The 14,776-nt window shown below is 44.8% G+C and overlaps 1 protein-coding gene and 11 non-coding genes across 14 annotated transcripts in view; all 12 read left to right on the top strand.

Annotated features, from left to right (window-relative positions):
- Positions 1–14,776, top strand: part of LOC119188147 (uncharacterized) — a 99,355-nt gene that overhangs the window by 72,937 nt on the left and 11,642 nt on the right. The window lies entirely within an intron of this gene.
- Positions 580–698, top strand: LOC142777586 (5S ribosomal RNA). Its single transcript, XR_012888222.1, has one exon. It is a non-coding gene; the product is annotated as a 5S ribosomal RNA (ribosomal RNA).
- On the top strand, positions 1,401–1,519 carry LOC142777575 (5S ribosomal RNA). The gene has a single exon (XR_012888211.1). It is a non-coding gene; the product is annotated as a 5S ribosomal RNA (ribosomal RNA).
- LOC142777685 (5S ribosomal RNA) lies at positions 2,222–2,340 on the top strand. The gene has a single exon (XR_012888321.1). It is a non-coding gene; the product is annotated as a 5S ribosomal RNA (ribosomal RNA).
- Positions 3,044–3,162, top strand: LOC142777564 (5S ribosomal RNA). Its single transcript, XR_012888200.1, has one exon. It is a non-coding gene; the product is annotated as a 5S ribosomal RNA (ribosomal RNA).
- LOC142777553 (5S ribosomal RNA) lies at positions 3,860–3,978 on the top strand. Its single transcript, XR_012888189.1, has one exon. It is a non-coding gene; the product is annotated as a 5S ribosomal RNA (ribosomal RNA).
- Positions 4,680–4,798, top strand: LOC142777542 (5S ribosomal RNA). The gene has a single exon (XR_012888178.1). It is a non-coding gene; the product is annotated as a 5S ribosomal RNA (ribosomal RNA).
- On the top strand, positions 5,502–5,620 carry LOC142777684 (5S ribosomal RNA). The gene has a single exon (XR_012888320.1). It is a non-coding gene; the product is annotated as a 5S ribosomal RNA (ribosomal RNA).
- LOC142777683 (5S ribosomal RNA) lies at positions 6,323–6,441 on the top strand. Its single transcript, XR_012888319.1, has one exon. It is a non-coding gene; the product is annotated as a 5S ribosomal RNA (ribosomal RNA).
- On the top strand, positions 7,145–7,263 carry LOC142777531 (5S ribosomal RNA). Its single transcript, XR_012888167.1, has one exon. It is a non-coding gene; the product is annotated as a 5S ribosomal RNA (ribosomal RNA).
- LOC142777520 (5S ribosomal RNA) lies at positions 7,964–8,082 on the top strand. Its single transcript, XR_012888156.1, has one exon. It is a non-coding gene; the product is annotated as a 5S ribosomal RNA (ribosomal RNA).
- Positions 8,787–8,905, top strand: LOC142777750 (5S ribosomal RNA). Its single transcript, XR_012888368.1, has one exon. It is a non-coding gene; the product is annotated as a 5S ribosomal RNA (ribosomal RNA).

The following is a 14,776-nucleotide window of genomic DNA, read 5'->3' as shown; positions in this document are numbered from 1 at the left end:
TACGTATATAGGCAATCAAAATTTGATGCGTGCGCACATGTGTTTAAATGTTGCACCCAGTGCGCGTGACATACTCTATTTTTTTTTCTCATCCTTCCTTTATCTTTTCTTTTATTTTTGTTCAAAGAAGGAACAGGGCGGGGGTGGGGGGGGGGGGCGTGACTTGCGGGTCAGCATCCGAGTGCCTTTGCCACGAGACCACCGTGGCAGGTTACAATAGCATTAATGGGCATTCCAATATTCCTGCTTTATGTCGGTCCCTCGTGTGCCACTCAGTTATAAAAGCCGACGCAACAGACGTTCGTTAAGTTACAGAAAATGACTTACGAGCATGGCCGGTGGCGGCGGCCCGCAATTGCACACAGAGCTGTGCGTGAACGTTGGTGCGCCCGTGCTGGTGCGCCCCAGCGAAGGAACAGAGCAAGCTCTCTGCCGGAGAACAACAGACATTATTGTCACGTACCTTCGAAGTTTTTTACCAGGATAATATAACACGCTGCATAAGCCGTTAACGGTAACTTGAAAAGATAGAAATCGCTTGCAGTTCGTTATAGATTGTGTTGTAAAATGTCGTTTTTCGCCATCGGCCATACCATGCTGAATGCGCCGGTTCTCGTCCGATCACCGAAGCTAAGCAGCATTGGGCTCGGTCAGTACTTGGGAGGGAGACCACCTGGGAACACCGAGTGCTGATGGCACCTTCTTTTACTTTTCGAAATTTCTCTTTTTTATTGCAGAGAAGGAACGTAGGGAGAAGGAGAGAGTTGTTTAATTTTGCGACGTGTTTGGTTGCCCGTATCAATCGCGCACATGACCTTACGTATATAGGCAATCAAAATTTGATGCGTGCGCACATGTGTTTAAATGTTGCACCCAGTGCGCGTGACATACTCTATTTTTTTTTTCTCATCCTTCCTTTATCTTTTCTTTTATTTTTGTTCAAAGAAGGAACAGGGCGGGGGTGGGGGGGGGGGGGGGCGTGACTTGCGGGTCAGCATCCGAGTGCCTTTGCCACGAGACCACCGTGGCAGGTTACAATAGCATTAATGGGCATTCCAATATTCCTGCTTTATGTCGGTCCCTCGTGTGCCACTCAGTTATAAAAGCCGACGCAACAGACGTTCGTTAAGTTACAGAAAATGACTTACGAGCATGGCCGGTGGCGGCGGCCCGCAATTGCACACAGAGCTGTGCGTGAACGTTGGTGCGCCCGTGCTGGTGCGCCCCAGCGAAGGAACAGAGCAAGCTCTCTGCCGGAGAACAACAGACATTATTGTCACGTACCTTCGAAGTTTTTTACCAGGATAATATAACACGCTGCATAAGCCGTTAACGGTAACTTGAAAAGATAGAAATCGCTTGCAGTTCGTTATAGATTGTGTTGTAAAATGTCGTTTTTCGCCATCGGCCATACCATGCTGAATGCGCCGGTTCTCGTCCGATCACCGAAGCTAAGCAGCATTGGGCTCGGTCAGTACTTGGGAGGGAGACCACCTGGGAACACCGAGTGCTGATGGCACCTTCTTTTACTTTTCGAAATTTCTCTTTTTTATTGCAGAGAAGGAACGTAGGGAGAAGGAGAGAGTTGTTTAATTTTGCGACGTGTTTGGTTGCCCGTATCAATCGCGCACATGACCTTACGTATATAGGCAATCAAAATTTGATGCGTGCGCACATGTGTTTAAATGTTGCACCCAGTGCGCGTGACATACTCTATTTTTTTTTTCTCATCCTTCCTTTATCTTTTCTTTTATTTTTGTTCAAAGAAGGAACAGGGCGGGGGTGGGGGGGGGGGGGGGCGTGACTTGCGGGTCAGCATCCGAGTGCCTTTGCCACGAGACCACCGTGGCAGGTTACAATAGCATTAATGGGCATTCCAATATTCCTGCTTTATGTCGGTCCCTCGTGTGCCACTCAGTTATAAAAGCCGACGCAACAGACGTTCGTTAAGTTACAGAAAATGACTTACGAGCATGGCCGGTGGCGGCGGCCCGCAATTGCACACAGAGCTGTGCGTGAACGTTGGTGCGCCCGTGCTGGTGCGCCCCAGCGAAGGAACAGAGCAAGCTCTCTGCCGGAGAACAACAGACATTATTGTCACGTACCTTCGAAGTTTTTTACCAGGATAATATAACACGCTGCATAAGCCGTTAACGGTAACTTGAAAAGATAGAAATCGCTTGCAGTTCGTTATAGATTGTGTTGTAAAATGTCGTTTTTCGCCATCGGCCATATTATGCTGAATGCGCCGGTTCTCGTCCGATCACCGAAGCTAAGCAGCATTGGGCTCGGTCAGTACTTGGGAGGGAGACCACCTGGGAACACCGAGTGCTGATGGCACCTTCTTTTACTTTTCGAAATTTCTCTTTTTTATTGCAGAGAAGGAACGTAGGGAGAAGGAGAGAGTTGTTTAATTTTGCGACGTGTTTGGTTGCCCGTATCAATCGCGCACATGACCTTACGTATATAGGCAATCAAAATTTGATGCGTGCGCACATGTGTTTAAATGTTGCACCCAGTGCGCGTGACATACTCTATTTTTTTTTTCTCATCCTTCCTTTATCTTTTCTTTTATTTTTGTTCAAAGAAGGAACAGGGCGGGGGTGGGGGGGGGGGGGGGGCGTGACTTGCGGGTCAGCATCCGAGTGCCTTTGCCACGAGACCACCGTGGCAGGTTACAATAGCATTAATGGGCATTCCAATATTCCTGCTTTATGTCGGTCCCTCGTGTGCCACTCAGTTATAAAAGCCGACGCAACAGACGTTCGTTAAGTTACAGAAAATGACTTACGAGCATGGCCGGTGGCGGCGGCCCGCAATTGCACACAGAGCTGTGCGTGAACGTTGGTGCGCCCGTGCTGGTGCGCCCCAGCGAAGGAACAGAGCAAGCTCTCTGCCGGAGAACAACAGACATTATTGTCACGTACCTTCGAAGTTTTTTACCAGGATAATATAACACGCTGCATAAGCCGTTAACGGTAACTTGAAAAGATAGAAATCGCTTGCAGTTCGTTATAGATTGTGTTGTAAAATGTCGTTTTTCGCCATCGGCCATACCATGCTGAATGCGCCGGTTCTCGTCCGATCACCGAAGCTAAGCAGCATTGGGCTCGGTCAGTACTTGGGAGGGAGACCACCTGGGAACACCGAGTGCTGATGGCACCTTCTTTTACTTTTCGAAATTTCTCTTTTTTATTGCAGAGAAGGAACGTAGGGAGAAGGAGAGAGTTGTTTAATTTTGCGACGTGTTTGGTTGCCCGTATCAATCGCGCACATGACCTTACGTATATAGGCAATCAAAATTTGATGCGTGCGCACATGTGTTTAAATGTTGCACCCAGTGCGCGTGACATACTCTATTTTTTTTTTCTCATCCTTCCTTTATCTTTTCTTTTATTTTTGTTCAAAGAAGGAACAGGGCGGGGGTGGGGGGGGGGGGGCGTGACTTGCGGGTCAGCATCCGAGTGCCTTTGCCACGAGACCACCGTGGCAGGTTACAATAGCATTAATGGGCATTCCAATATTCCTGCTTTATGTCGGTCCCTCGTGTGCCACTCAGTTATAAAAGCCGACGCAACAGACGTTCGTTAAGTTACAGAAAATGACTTACGAGCATGGCCGGTGGCGGCGGCCCGCAATTGCACACAGAGCTGTGCGTGAACGTTGGTGCGCCCGTGCTGGTGCGCCCCAGCGAAGGAACAGAGCAAGCTCTCTGCCGGAGAACAACAGACATTATTGTCACGTACCTTCGAAGTTTTTTACCAGGATAATATAACACGCTGCATAAGCCGTTAACGGTAACTTGAAAAGATAGAAATCGCTTGCACGTTATAGATTGTGTTGTAAAATGTCGTTTTTCGCCATCGGCCATACCATGCTGAATGCGCCGGTTCTCGTCCGATCACCGAAGCTAAGCAGCATTGGGCTCGGTCAGTACTTGGGAGGGAGACCACCTGGGAACACCGAGTGCTGATGGCACCTTCTTTTACTTTTCGAAATTTCTCTTTTTTATTGCAGAGAAGGAACGTAGGGAGAAGGAGAGAGTTGTTTAATTTTGCGACGTGTTTGGTTGCCCGTATCAATCGCGCACATGACCTTACGTATATAGGCAATCAAAATTTGATGCGTGCGCACATGTGTTTAAATGTTGCACCCAGTGCGCGTGACATACTCTATTTTTTTTTTCTCATCCTTCCTTTATCTTTTCTTTTATTTTTGTTCAAAGAAGGAACAGGGCGGGGGTGGGGGGGGGGGGGGCGTGACTTGCGGGTCAGCATCCGAGTGCCTTTGCCACGAGACCACCGTGGCAGGTTACAATAGCATTAATGGGCATTCCAATATTCCTGCTTTATGTCGGTCCCTCGTGTGCCACTCAGTTATAAAAGCCGACGCAACAGACGTTCGTTAAGTTACAGAAAATGACTTACGAGCATGGCCGGTGGCGGCGGCCCGCAATTGCACACAGAGCTGTGCGTGAACGTTGGTGCGCCCGTGCTGGTGCGCCCCAGCGAAGGAACAGAGCAAGCTCTCTGCCGGAGAACAACAGACATTATTGTCACGTACCTTCGAAGTTTTTTACCAGGATAATATAACACGCTGCATAAGCCGTTAACGGTAACTTGAAAAGATAGAAATCGCTTGCAGTTCGTTATAGATTGTGTTGTAAAATGTCGTTTTTCGCCATCGGCCATACCATGCTGAATGCGCCGGTTCTCGTCCGATCACCGAAGCTAAGCAGCATTGGGCTCGGTCAGTACTTGGGAGGGAGACCACCTGGGAACACCGAGTGCTGATGGCACCTTCTTTTACTTTTCGAAATTTCTCTTTTTTATTGCAGAGAAGGAACGTAGGGAGAAGGAGAGAGTTGTTTAATTTTGCGACGTGTTTGGTTGCCCGTATCAATCGCGCACATGACCTTACGTATATAGGCAATCAAAATTTGATGCGTGCGCACATGTGTTTAAATGTTGCACCCAGTGCGCGTGACATACTCTATTTTTTTTTTCTCATCCTTCCTTTATCTTTTCTTTTATTTTTGTTCAAAGAAGGAACAGGGCGGGGGTGGGGGGGGGGGGGGGGCGTGACTTGCGGGTCAGCATCCGAGTGCCTTTGCCACGAGACCACCGTGGCAGGTTACAATAGCATTAATGGGCATTCCAATATTCCTGCTTTATGTCGGTCCCTCGTGTGCCACTCAGTTATAAAAGCCGACGCAACAGACGTTCGTTAAGTTACAGAAAATGACTTACGAGCATGGCCGGTGGCGGCGGCCCGCAATTGCACACAGAGCTGTGCGTGAACGTTGGTGCGCCCGTGCTGGTGCGCCCCAGCGAAGGAACAGAGCAAGCTCTCTGCCGGAGAACAACAGACATTATTGTCACGTACCTTCGAAGTTTTTTACCAGGATAATATAACACGCTGCATAAGCCGTTAACGGTAACTTGAAAAGATAGAAATCGCTTGCAGTTCGTTATAGATTGTGTTGTAAAATGTCGTTTTTCGCCATCGGCCATATTATGCTGAATGCGCCGGTTCTCGTCCGATCACCGAAGCTAAGCAGCATTGGGCTCGGTCAGTACTTGGGAGGGAGACCACCTGGGAACACCGAGTGCTGATGGCACCTTCTTTTACTTTTCGAAATTTCTCTTTTTTATTGCAGAGAAGGAACGTAGGGAGAAGGAGAGAGTTGTTTAATTTTGCGACGTGTTTGGTTGCCCGTATCAATCGCGCACATGACCTTACGTATATAGGCAATCAAAATTTGATGCGTGCGCACATGTGTTTAAATGTTGCACCCAGTGCGCGTGACATACTCTATTTTTTTTTTCTCATCCTTCCTTTATCTTTTCTTTTATTTTTGTTCAAAGAAGGAACAGGGCGGGGGTGGGGGGGGGGGGGGGCGTGACTTGCGGGTCAGCATCCGAGTGCCTTTGCCACGAGACCACCGTGGCAGGTTACAATAGCATTAATGGGCATTCCAATATTCCTGCTTTATGTCGGTCCCTCGTGTGCCACTCAGTTATAAAAGCCGACGCAACAGACGTTCGTTAAGTTACAGAAAATGACTTACGAGCATGGCCGGTGGCGGCGGCCCGCAATTGCACACAGAGCTGTGCGTGAACGTTGGTGCGCCCGTGCTGGTGCGCCCCAGCGAAGGAACAGAGCAAGCTCTCTGCCGGAGAACAACAGACATTATTGTCACGTACCTTCGAAGTTTTTTACCAGGATAATATAACACGCTGCATAAGCCGTTAACGGTAACTTGAAAAGATAGAAATCGCTTGCAGTTCGTTATAGATTGTGTTGTAAAATGTCGTTTTTCGCCATCGGCCATATTATGCTGAATGCGCCGGTTCTCGTCCGATCACCGAAGCTAAGCAGCATTGGGCTCGGTCAGTACTTGGGAGGGAGACCACCTGGGAACACCGAGTGCTGATGGCACCTTCTTTTACTTTTCGAAATTTCTCTTTTTTATTGCAGAGAAGGAACGTAGGGAGAAGGAGAGAGTTGTTTAATTTTGCGACGTGTTTGGTTGCCCGTATCAATCGCGCACATGACCTTACGTATATAGGCAATCAAAATTTGATGCGTGCGCACATGTGTTTAAATGTTGCACCCAGTGCGCGTGACATACTCTATTTTTTTTTTCTCATCCTTCCTTTATCTTTTCTTTTATTTTTGTTCAAAGAAGGAACAGGGCGGGGGTGGGGGGGGGGGGGGGGCGTGACTTGCGGGTCAGCATCCGAGTGCCTTTGCCACGAGACCACCGTGGCAGGTTACAATAGCATTAATGGGCATTCCAATATTCCTGCTTTATGTCGGTCCCTCGTGTGCCACTCAGTTATAAAAGCCGACGCAACAGACGTTCGTTAAGTTACAGAAAATGACTTACGAGCATGGCCGGTGGCGGCGGCCCGCAATTGCACACAGAGCTGTGCGTGAACGTTGGTGCGCCCGTGCTGGTGCGCCCCAGCGAAGGAACAGAGCAAGCTCTCTGCCGGAGAACAACAGACATTATTGTCACGTACCTTCGAAGTTTTTTACCAGGATAATATAACACGCTGCATAAGCCGTTAACGGTAACTTGAAAAGATAGAAATCGCTTGCAGTTCGTTATAGATTGTGTTGTAAAATGTCGTTTTTCGCCATCGGCCATACCATGCTGAATGCGCCGGTTCTCGTCCGATCACCGAAGCTAAGCAGCATTGGGCTCGGTCAGTACTTGGGAGGGAGACCACCTGGGAACACCGAGTGCTGATGGCACCTTCTTTTACTTTTCGAAATTTCTCTTTTTTATTGCAGAGAAGGAACGTAGGGAGAAGGAGAGAGTTGTTTAATTTTGCGACGTGTTTGGTTGCCCGTATCAATCGCGCACATGACCTTACGTATATAGGCAATCAAAATTTGATGCGTGCGCACATGTGTTTAAATGTTGCACCCAGTGCGCGTGACATACTCTATTTTTTTTTTCTCATCCTTCCTTTATCTTTTCTTTTATTTTTGTTCAAAGAAGGAACAGGGCGGGGGTGGGGGGGGGGGGGCGTGACTTGCGGGTCAGCATCCGAGTGCCTTTGCCACGAGACCACCGTGGCAGGTTACAATAGCATTAATGGGCATTCCAATATTCCTGCTTTATGTCGGTCCCTCGTGTGCCACTCAGTTATAAAAGCCGACGCAACAGACGTTCGTTAAGTTACAGAAAATGACTTACGAGCATGGCCGGTGGCGGCGGCCCGCAATTGCACACAGAGCTGTGCGTGAACGTTGGTGCGCCCGTGCTGGTGCGCCCCAGCGAAGGAACAGAGCAAGCTCTCTGCCGGAGAACAACAGACATTATTGTCACGTACCTTCGAAGTTTTTTACCAGGATAATATAACACGCTGCATAAGCCGTTAACGGTAACTTGAAAAGATAGAAATCGCTTGCAGTTCGTTATAGATTGTGTTGTAAAATGTCGTTTTTCGCCATCGGCCATACCATGCTGAATGCGCCGGTTCTCGTCCGATCACCGAAGCTAAGCAGCATTGGGCTCGGTCAGTACTTGGGAGGGAGACCACCTGGGAACACCGAGTGCTGATGGCACCTTCTTTTACTTTTCGAAATTTCTCTTTTTTATTGCAGAGAAGGAACGTAGGGAGAAGGAGAGAGTTGTTTAATTTTGCGACGTGTTTGGTTGCCCGTATCAATCGCGCACATGACCTTACGTATATAGGCAATCAAAATTTGATGCGTGCGCACATGTGTTTAAATGTTGCACCCAGTGCGCGTGACATACTCTATTTTTTTTTTCTCATCCTTCCTTTATCTTTTCTTTTATTTTTGTTCAAAGAAGGAACAGGGCGGGGGTGGGGGGGGGGGGGGGGGCGTGACTTGCGGGTCAGCATCCGAGTGCCTTTGCCACGAGACCACCGTGGCAGGTTACAATAGCATTAATGGGCATTCCAATATTCCTGCTTTATGTCGGTCCCTCGTGTGCCACTCAGTTATAAAAGCCGACGCAACAGACGTTCGTTAAGTTACAGAAAATGACTTACGAGCATGGCCGGTGGCGGCGGCCCGCAATTGCACACAGAGCTGTGCGTGAACGTTGGTGCGCCCGTGCTGGTGCGCCCCAGCGAAGGAACAGAGCAAGCTCTCTGCCGGAGAACAACAGACATTATTGTCACGTACCTTCGAAGTTTTTTACCAGGATAATATAACACGCTGCATAAGCCGTTAACGGTAACTTGAAAAGATAGAAATCGCTTGCAGTTCGTTATAGATTGTGTTGTAAAATGTCGTTTTTCGCCATCGGCCATACCATGCTGAATGCGCCGGTTCTCGTCCGATCACCGAAGCTAAGCAGCATTGGGCTCGGTCAGTACTTGGGAGGGAGACCACCTGGGAACACCGAGTGCTGATGGCACCTTCTTTTACTTTTCGAAATTTCTCTTTTTTATTGCAGAGAAGGAACGTAGGGAGAAGGAGAGAGTTGTTTAATTTTGCGACGTGTTTGGTTGCCCGTATCAATCGCGCACATGACCTTACGTATATAGGCAATCAAAATTTGATGCGTGCGCACATGTGTTTAAATGTTGCACCCAGTGCGCGTGACATACTCTATTTTTTTTTTCTCATCCTTCCTTTATCTTTTCTTTTATTTTTGTTCAAAGAAGGAACAGGGCGGGGGTGGGGGGGGGGGGGGGGCGTGACTTGCGGGTCAGCATCCGAGTGCCTTTGCCACGAGACCACCGTGGCAGGTTACAATAGCATTAATGGGCATTCCAATATTCCTGCTTTATGTCGGTCCCTCGTGTGCCACTCAGTTATAAAAGCCGAGCTTGCTCTGTTCCCAGCGAAGGAACAGAGCAAGCTCTCTGCCGGAGAACAACAGACATTATTGTCACGTACCTTTGAAGTTTTCCGCCAAGAAAATGCATTGTCATAGTGTTTACTATTGTTTGAACGTTGACTCGGGAAATGTAGCGCAATGAAATCACGCAGCAGACAACAGAGCATGCGGGACGTATCATAACGCACATAGCAAGAACTACTCTGGACACAGTGATGAGCGCTGTGTCCCATCCTTGTCTGATTGTTTGCTCTACTGTTATGAGTTTTCACGACCAACTATAGCCCACCTGTCTTTTCTTTCAAACTTCATTGTTGCTTCTGCATTTTGATCACGCACACATTATCGTGCTGGCACTGGGGTCGTGGGGGCTTTGAGAATTTGTGCAGACACGTGGGAAGGCGCTAACCACGTTTCGTAGTTGACCCTTGCCTTGTAGCCACTCGAAATCAGCAAAACCTCAATATTGCGGACATTTTGGTTAGAAAGTAATCACGTATAAATAATAGTGGCCGGAAAAATCATCCTTAAAAGGGTGCTGTGGCACAGTGAGCCACAAACCAAATCTATGTGCTCTTAACGGCATGCAGTGGTTCGAGTTCCAGCGGGGAATATTTTTTTTTGTTCGTTTTTTTTTTCACGCTGAAAGGAAGGCGACACTGAGCTTTTTTAAACATTGTTTCTTTTTCTCAAGCAACGACGGATTTCTGCTAGACATGTGTGCAATGGCAGCACAGGGTTTTCATTATGGATAGATTGCCTGGAACTTTGGCAAGCATATGCTTGTCACAAGGGACATTGAAGAATTATTAAGCAGTGCCCATAATATATACAATCATCACTTTTTTTTTTAATCTTGAATGTCCCTTGTTTTTTTTTTTTCGAGTGCAAGGGAATTTGATACATGGTAATTGTCACAAGTTGCAACAACAGTATTTTTGAGTTTTTGGAATTACATGAACACCTGAAAGCACATTGTTTTCTTTTTCTTGATGGAATGCCATATTGCCAGTCTTGATGCAGCAACTCAAAATTATTCTCTAGGCATAGAGGTAGGGCATATTATACACCACTGGGACACCACAATAAAATAATTTTGAGTGTGTCACATTCGAAATAGTTGTCATGATTAAAAACTAGCAATATCACACAAAAAAAACCTTTTATTTTTATTTTTTACTTTTTTTACCAGAACAAAACATCAGTCAGAGAAATCAGAGAACATCTGACAAGCCAATCTATGGTCAAGATAAGCAATTATGGTGAAATGTTCTGTTGTGAAATCATTTTTGTCTCTATTTAATGGAGTAATTACATTCTAGGTCTCAAGTTCTTAAAATGCTCTCAATTGTGAGCCGCGGGTTTTGACATGCTGGAAGCCAGTTTCTTACTACAAAGTTAAATCGCTATATTCTTACTATGTACAATCATGTGTCGCCAGTCTCCATTTTTTTAATAGATTGCTAATTTCTTAAATTCTCTACCATATGTCGCCGCCGTGATTGATCGTTTAGATGCTGGCCCGACGGCGGGCTTGATACGGGCCACGGTGGCTGTATTTCAATGGAAGCGCTGGCGTACACATATCGGTATCACATGGACACTTAATTTTTATGGCAATTAGGGCAAATCCAGTTGGGCCTTGATCTGGATTAGGTGCTACCACAAGGTCGTGTCTACCTATCTTTTATTGTTCTACATTCTATACATAAGTACCGAAGAATTAAATATGTGCACACGCTGTCATAAAATGTTTTCTTAAGCAATTTCCTTACCCACATCCGTCATTTCCTCAGGGCTGACAGCATCAGCAGTCACACATGAAGTAGCGAACATATAATGTACTTATCTCTTCATTTACTGTCATGGGAAAAAATGAGGTCATGCCCAACAGATATATTACATGCATGTATTTTTTCTTCAACAGTAGGGCATGCACACATTTTTTTTCCCGAAATTGTTCATAAACTCAACTGCGAGAACTGCCAAGCTCACGTTCTGAGCTTCCCATGTGCTGCAGGAACGACCATGCAAAGCTGCTTTTAGGAGTGTCCTTTATATTCTTTATTGGTCAAACCAAAAATATGGTTACAAAGCATGCATCATGGCCATAGGCGTGCGCAACGGGTGGAGGAGGTTAGGGGGGGGTAAGGGGGGTGATGCTTGTTCCAGTAAAAGGGGGGTAGCACAAAGTCTGCCCCACACAGAGACCGAATAGAAGTGGGGCATTTTGTTTTGCAGCTTGAAACTGAAACTGTTCAAAAACAGTTAGAAGCATGAAGTAACAAGTAGAACAATATATGTATTTGGGTTATAAATCTATTACTGCACTATATTGCAGTTCATAAGGCTGCTCAGAAGGGTTACATGCTAACATGATCCCCAGCAAGCTGGTTGATTTTTGTAGCAATACGGAAAATACAGTCTCAATTAAACAATGCATAAAACACATAGCAAGATTGTTGATTCGAAATGACCATCAGTTTTAACACCAAGCATTCATATTTACTACTTCAGGGCCCAGTACTTTATGCCCAATATTACACAAAAGGAATGCAATATTTATGACGAGGACTTTCAGAAAAATAAAAGCACTGACTATTACTCAGCCAAGCCTGAAAGTACACATTGCCAAGCAGACACTGTCCCTCATAAACCTTATCATTGTGTTGAGAAGGATTAGTGAATATTGCAGTGTAATTCTCTGATCTGAACCTACTTTGGCCTCTCAATTAGCATTCAAATACTGCAAAAATTGCTAGGACATTTAGGAAGTTTTGCCTGTGCATGAACTTTTCATAGATATCCTGATATACACTACAGTTCAGGCAGAAGAAAGAAAGCACCTCCATTCATTGAAGTTCCGAAATTCATTCTTAAGCCAAACAATAAACAGGCAACTTTCAGGGTACGACGAGGAAAAAAAAACTCAATATAAAAAATCAAAGTGATTTTTTACTATCTTAATACAAATACATATTGTTTTCAACTCTGTAAATCAATGTATAAATCTGTAAATTTGTAAATCAATGTATAATAAAAAGTACTAGCTGATAAGCAACTTGAATGTTTCGATTAACCTATTATACAAATGCATGTGTGAGCACACATGTCACACACAAACACACACATGTGTGCGTGTGTTCACACATGGTACAGGACAAAGAACTTCACAAATGGACAAAGAAATTCACACATGGAATGTATGCTAAGATGCTGGAATAAGATGAACATTGTGCATTTACTTTACTCCAAATAACGGATCAAACTTGAGCAAGCTAAACTACACATGCCATAATAATCTCATAAGTCACTGCTAAATGTTACATGAAAAATAACTAGTTATTACTAGGAAGCAGCTTAGCAACTATAGTTAATCCAAAGGCAACAGCATTGCAAGCATTACAAAGATATTAATGTGGCTAAATGGCATTTTTGCATACTATTCTATGACAATAGTGTTAGCATTTGTACCTGAAAATTAACCTCCATGCGTCATACAGGCCTGAATTTGGAACAGTTCAGATTTGAAAACACAGAGGCCAGTGGCCTACACCCCTGAATAGTTGTTTAACCAAGAAACTATAGCAACATACATTCATCATACCTTCAATGCAATTTTCAAATATTCTGGGCAAGAGAATGAATTTATGACAAAGACAGACGCCATAGGCTCAACTGTGATTAGGAGAACCAAACAACTATGCTTTTACAACATTCAATACACCAGCAATAAAAGACACTAGCAATAAAAGACAGATTTCAGTAATCATTGATGTCACCATTTTTAAAATCTACAATGGGAGACCTAGATTTCGCATGAAAACATTTATTTTAACCATTACCCAAAAGGCATGTCACAAGGTGCAAGCAATCGGACTTGGACAAAAGGGTTTCTGAATATTGAACAGTTGCCTAAAAGTTGCAGAGTACCACTGCCATTCACAAGAAACAAGCCTTTTTATAAGTAGGACTGCGTAGCAGCTTGGCACTGGTTCAAAGCTGTATTTACACGAGAAACATAGCTACAACACTTAGTTGTTAATAATGCCAGGATCAAAGAACTTATTTATTTATAAAAACAAGGTGAATTGCAAATTTTCATGACCTGCAACTACTCAAATGGCGTGTAACAATTTTTGAAACTCTCTGCATGGAATTGCTCTTACTGAAAGGAGCAGAGGAGCTGAAATTCAGTTCTAAAAGTAAAAAATACCTGCCTTTTCAGACTTGTCCAGAGTATAGGGGTGAAATGAAATTGACGGTTTTTGCAAGTAGTATGCTGCTTCAAAATTCAATTGATTTTCTGTAGCTTCAACAGAACAAATAGACTAACCATCTCTAAAAATCTTAGGAATACAGAGCAGGCACCTGATCTTTAAGAAACTTATTAACCAGAATATTCTCAGAAAAAAATGACTTGATATCAATAGCTATAATGAACTCTTTTCCTTATCACTGTCATCATCATCAGCAGCAGAAGCCTCTTTTATGTTCACAGCAGGACAAAGGCCTCTCCCAATGACCTCAAACTCACATTGTGCTACGTGAGGAGATTTCATTTTATGCTTCCAAATTTATGAATTTCGCAGCTCCAGCTCAATACTTGCCGTCCATAAGTATGCTTTCCATCTACTGGTATGCATTCCGATGTCCAAATTGAGCATTCATTATCTGTCAGTCTCATGATGTGGCCTGCTCAGGTACTCTTACTTCCTTTTAATGTGTACTAGGATATCGGCTACCCCGTTACCTCTTTGATACACTCTGCCGTCTTCCAATCTCTTAGCATTACACCTATAACTATTAATTCCATTGAACATAGGGTGGTCTTTAGCTTCTTTTAGAGTTTCTTTCCTATTCTCCAGGTTTCTGCTTCATATGTTTGAACTGGAAAAATACAGTAGGTACACACTTTTTGCTTTTTTTTTTCGCTGTGGTGAATTACTGGCAAGGAATTGGGAATGCCTGCCTTATGTGCATCAAACCACCCATATTCTTCATTGCATTTTCTTTACATGAGTAGACTCCCCTTTCTCGTTTATAAAAAACAGATGAAAGGAGATAGGAAAACAGATTACAGCTATTGCTATGTCTTTCTTTGCCTGCCTCTGTGGGGTGGCACAGTAGAAAGCTCTCATTATTGTGTCTATGTTATATAACTTTGTTTGTTTTTTACATTTATTTGGCATGTTTATGATAACTTAATACTAGTTGAAGTAGCTAAGTACATGGCTGCCTGTGGCATCTATCTCAAAATCTGGATAGAGTATGACTCCTGTTAACACCAATAATGAGAGGTGACTCCTTCCATCCTTAACTAAATGTTGGTGAGAACTTTTTACCCTGGGTTACTGCAAATGGTGCCCGAGAGCGACAAAGGGGTTGAAGATAGCCCTATGGGTAGCTCCTGACTGATGGTGACTGGCAGATAGGGATCAGTTT

This window comes from Rhipicephalus microplus, chromosome X (assembly GCF_043290135.1).
Source record: "Rhipicephalus microplus isolate Deutch F79 chromosome X, USDA_Rmic, whole genome shotgun sequence".
NCBI classification, from domain to species: Eukaryota; Metazoa; Arthropoda; class Arachnida; order Ixodida; family Ixodidae; genus Rhipicephalus; species Rhipicephalus microplus.
This window is presented reverse-complemented; position numbering and strand designations above follow the sequence as displayed.